Genomic DNA, 5,606 nt, shown 5'->3' with positions numbered 1-5,606 from the left:
GAAAGCCCAGAGAGGTGAAATGATGAGCCTACACACACACTGATAATGGGCTGAAACTAAAAACAAGACTGGTTTCTTTTTTACAACCCCAAAACATTATCCCCTAGTCTATAGAGAAAAAACAATGATTCCAGACCAGCAACCATTGCTTCCACCCTGTAACCAGGGAGGACTGGAGAGTCAGGACAACCAAGGGAAAGACTAGAATTCTCAGAGCCATCTCTTGGCTGTGCAAAATGATGGAAACCACATTTGGTAGTTCCTCCGGGAGGGTACCCAGGGTCTAGCTAGAGGGCTGGCGTGTGAAATACACTGCATTAAAAATAATCCAGTTGGGCACGGTGGCTCATGCCTGTAATCCCAGCATTTTGGGAGGCCAAGGTGGGTAGATCACTTGAGGTCAGGAGTTTGAGACCAGCCTGGCAAACATGGTGAAACCTTGTCACTACTAAAAATACAAAAATTAGCTGGGCGTGGTGGCATGCACCTGTAATCCCAGTTACTTGGGAGGCTGAGGCAGAAGAATTGCTTGAACCCAGGAGGTGGAGGTTGCAGTGAGCCAAGATCGCATCACTGCTCTCCAGCCTGGCAACAGAGTGAGACTTCATCTAAAAAAAAAAAAAAAAAAAGTCCAATATGGCGAAACAGCATGAGAGCCAGAAGAGTATTTCTGGTACACCCTTATGGTCTTATGATGCTACGCTCTGTGCTAGGCCCCCAAGGATCTGAAATCTGTTGTAGACTTGTGCTCTCCTCTGAAGTTGTTTCTAAATGAAATGGTGGAGACAAGGCAGACAATAAACCCATTTAAAATATATAAAGGTGATTACCAAGTCTCTTTCATCACAACACTCATAAGCTCTTTAGGATTAGAGACTGTATTTTTATTGATTCATTCATAAATGTAATCAACAAATTTACTGAGTGCCTACTATAAGTCACTAGGGATGGGAAGGGGTACTAGATGCAATACAAGGTGGAACAAAAGCTGTCTCAAGCCCTCCAGTGGCTTCTTCCCACCTCATCAGAATACAAATCTAAGTCCTTATAATCTTCTGTCAGATCTGTCCTGATTGCAAAATGCTTTACTATCCCTCTGGTATGTTGATATTCATAGTCTCTGGTTGGAGATATTGAAGGCTGTTGCATGAGAAAACTAGTTTCATTTAGTGAATTTTATTTATTCATGTGTTCATTTATTCAACACAAATTTATTAGTTATCACCTCCACATCAGGGCCTGTGATGAACACTGGGTTATTGCTGGAAAATGATGTTTACCAGTTCTCATGAACTTTGTAGTTTATAGAGAGGAAATCAAGCAATAAACAGGTTGGAAAATGCCTAAATGACAACACATCGTGATATACTCTGAAGAAAAAAAACAAAGCCTCGGAAAAAGAATAATGGAGGAAAGCTAATTCATGTCGAGAGAAAAGGCATCTCTTGCAGAAGTAACATTTAAATTAAAGCTCTAAAGAGGCAGATTAGTCAGCCAGGGGAAGAGGTCAATGAGTTTTTTCAGATAGACAGAATAGATTGCCAGGGAGGTTCTAAAGCTGGTACACTGATAGCCCTCTACCCCACCCTTGAGCTTTGGACACACCCTACACTGAGCATCCTTGTGGACCACTCCACCCTCAGGAAACTAGTTGAGGTAGGTGTGTGAAAGGGGAAAGCATCTCTCAAGGTATAATCAATTCAACAAACAAGAGTTCTGGGAGAAGTTATAGAGAATGAGCACATGAGGTTGTCTCCCCTACACACACACACACACACACACACACACACCCCTTCAAACTTGGACAGACTTTGATGGCAAGAAGTAAGATACACTCTTGTTTCTACTGGGGACACAATATGTGAACCAGAAAAATCAGAAAAAAATTATCTTTGCTTTCTTCCTTGTCTTCTTTAGAATTTTATCCCAGCAGAGCCTGACCTCTGTTCTATACACATTGAACTTAGAAGACTTTCCCACTTGTCAGTTGAACTTGAAGTATCTGAAGCTGGAGGAGTCTTTAGAGTTTTCAAGGTAAATGATCATGTTGTCAACAAACAGTGACAGTTTGACTTCCTCTTTACTGATTTGGATGCCCTTTATTTCTTTCTCTTGTCTGATTGCTCTGGCTAGGACTTCCAGTACTATGTTGAAGAGGGGTGGTGAGAGTGGGCATCCTTGTCTTGTTCCTGTTCTTAGAGGGAATGCTTTCAACTTTTCCCCATTCAGTATTATGTTTTCTGTATGTTTGTCATAGATGGCTTTTATTATATTGAGATATGTCCATCATATGCTGATTTTGCTGAGAGTTTTAATCATAAATGGATGCTAGATTTTGTTGAATGCTTTTTCTGCATCTATTGAGATGATCATGTGATTTTTGTTTTTAATTCTGTTTATGTGGTGTATAACATTTATTGATTTGTCTATGTTAAACCATCCCTGCATCCCTGGTATGAAACCCACTTAATTATGGTGGATTATCTTTTTGATATGTTGTTGGATTTGGTTAGCTAGTATTTTGTTAAGGGTTTTAGCATCTATGTTCATCGAGGATATTGGTCTGTAGTTTTCTTTTTTGATTATGTCCTTTCCTGGTTTTGGTATTAGGGTGATGCTTGCTTCATAGAATGAATTAGGGAGGGCTCCTTCTTTCTCTATCTTGTGGAATAGTGTCAGAAACATTGATATCAATTCTTTGAATGTCTGGTAGAGTTCTGCTGTGAATCCAACTGGTCCTGGACTTTTTTGTGTTGGTAATTTTTAAATTACCATTTCAATCTTGCTGCTTGTTATTGGTCTGTTCAAGGTATCTAATTCTTCTTGATTTAAGCTAGGAAGGTTGTATTTTTCCAGGAATTTATCCATCTCTTCTAGTTTATGTGTGTAAAGGTGTTCATAGTAGCTTTGAATTATTTTTTGTATTTCAGTGGTGTCAGTTGTAATATCTCCTGTTTTTTTTTTTTTTCTTTTTGAGACGGAGTCTTGCTCTGTTGCCCAGGCTGGAGTACAGTGGCATGATCTCAGTTCATTGCAACCTCTGCCTCCCAGGTTCAAGTGATTCTCCTGCCTCAGCCTCCTGAGTAGTTGGGATTACAGGCAACCGCCACCATGCTCAGTTAATTTTTGTATTTTTAGTGGAGTCGGGTTTCACCACATTGGCCAGGCTGCTCTCGAACTCCTGACTTCAAGTGATCCACCCGCCTCGGCCTCCCAAAGTGCCTGGATGACAGGCATGAGCCACTGTGCCCAGTCCTGTTTCATTTCTTAACGAGGTTATTTGTATTTTCTCTTTTCTTTTCTTGGTTAATCTTGCTAACAGTCTATCAATTTTATTTATCTTTTCAAAGAACCAGCTTCTCATTTATCTTTTGTATTTTTTTGTTTGTTTGTTTGTTTCAATTTCATTTAGTTCTGCTTTGCTCCTGGTTATTTCCTTTCTTCTGCTTGGTTTGGGTTTGGTTTGTTCTTGTTTCTCTAGTTCCTTGAGGTGTGACCTTAGAGTGTCAGTTTGTGCTCTTTTCGTCTTTTTGATGTAGGAATTTAGGGCTATGAACTTTCCTCTTAGCACCTCTGTATCCCAGAGGTTTTGGTAGTTTGTGTCATTATTGTCATTCAGTTCAAAGAATTTTTAAATTTCCACCTTGATTTAGTTTTTGACCCAATGCTCATTCAGGAGCAGGTTATTTAATTTCCATATATTTGCATGGTTTTGAAGGTTCCTTTTGGAGTTTATTTCCAGTTTTATTCCACTATGATCTGAGAGAGTGCTTGATATAATTTCAATTTTCTTATATTTATTGAGGCTTGTTTTATGGCCTATCATGTGGTCTAACTTGGAGAAAGTTCCATGCGCTGTGGAATAGAATGTGTATCTGCAGTTGTTGGATGAAATGTTCTGTATATATCTGTTAAGTCCATTTGTTTCAAGGTATATTTTAAATCCATTGTTTCTTTGTTGACTTTCTGTCTTGATGACCTGTCTAGTGCTGTCAGTGGAGTATTGAAGTCTCCAACTATTATTGTGTTGCTGTCTATCTCATTTCTTCAGTCTATTAGTAATTGTTTTCTAAATTTGGGAGCTCCATTGTTAGGTGCGTATATGTTTAGGATTGTGATATTTTCCTGTTGGACAGGGCCTTTTACCATTGTATAGTGTCCCTCTTTGTTTCTTTTAACTGCTGTAGCTTTAAAGTTTGTTTTGTCTAATATAAGAATAGCTACCCCTGCTTGCTTTTGATGTCCATTTGGATGAAATGTCTTTTTCCACCTCTTTACTTTAAGTTTACGTGAGTCTTTATGTGTTAGGTGAGTCTCCTGAAGGCAGCAGATGGTTGGTTGGTGAGTTCTTATCTACTCTGTGGTTCCATATCTTTTAAGTGGAGCATTTAGGCCATTTACATTCAATGTTAGTATTGAGATGTGAAGTACCATTGCATTCATCATGTTATTTGTTGCCTGCATTCTTTGTTTTTTGTTTGCTTGTTTGTTTTTGCTTTTTAACTAGTATTTTTATTTTAGGTCCTGTGTGGTTTATGATTTAAAGAGGTTCTGTTTTGATGTGTTTCCAGGATTTGTTTCAAGATTTAGAGCTCCTTTTAGCAGTTCTTGTAGTGGCGACTTGGTTTTGGTGAATTCTCTCAGCATTTGTTTGTCTGAAAAAGACTGTATCTTTCCTTCATATATGATGCTTAGTTTTACTGGCTACAAAATTATTGGCTGATAATTGTTTTGTTTGAGGAGGCCAAAGATAGGGCCTCAATCCCTTCTAGCTTGTGGGGTTTCTACTGAGAAATCTGCTATTAATCTGATAGGTTTTCCTTTATAGGTTACCTGGTGCTTCTGTCTCACAACTCTTAAGATTCTTTCCTTCGTCTTTGAATAACCTGATGACAATGTGCCTAGGTGATGATCTTTTTGTGATGAATTTCCCAGGTGTTCTTTGTGCTTCTTATATTTTGATGTCTAGGTCTGTAGCAAGGCCAAGGAAGTTTTCCTCGATTATTCCCCCAAATATATTTTCCAAGCTTTTAGACTTCTCTCCTTTCTCAGGAACATCGATTATTCTTAGATTTGGTCATTTAACATAATCCCAGACTTCTTGGAGGTTTTTTTCATATTTTCTTATTCTTTTTTTCTTTTTCTTGTTGGATTGGGATAATTTGATGACCTTTTCTTCGAGCTCTGAATTTCTTTCTTCTACTTGTTTAATTCTATTGTTGAGACTTTCCAGAGCATTTTGCAATTCTATAATCGTATCCAATGTTTCCTGAATTTTTTACTGTTTTTTTCTTTAAGCTGTTTCCTTGACTATTTCTCCCTTCACTTTTTGTATTGTTTTTTGGATTTCCTTGCATTGGGCTTTGCCTTTCTGTGGTGCCTCCCTGATTAGCTTAATATCTAACCTCCTGAATTATGCATCAGGTAAATCAGGGATTTCTTCTTGGTTTGGATCCATTGCTGGTGAACTAGTGTGATTTTTGGGGGGTACTAAAGAGCCTTGTTTTATCATATTACCAGAATTGGTTTTCTGGTTCCTTCTCATTTGGGTAGGCTCTGTCAGAGGGAAGATCTAGGTCTGAAGGCTGTTGTTCAGATTCTTTTGT

This window comes from Papio anubis, chromosome X (genome assembly GCF_008728515.1).
Source record: "Papio anubis isolate 15944 chromosome X, Panubis1.0, whole genome shotgun sequence".
Classification (NCBI taxonomy): domain Eukaryota; kingdom Metazoa; phylum Chordata; class Mammalia; order Primates; family Cercopithecidae; genus Papio; species Papio anubis.
This window is presented reverse-complemented; position numbering follows the sequence as displayed.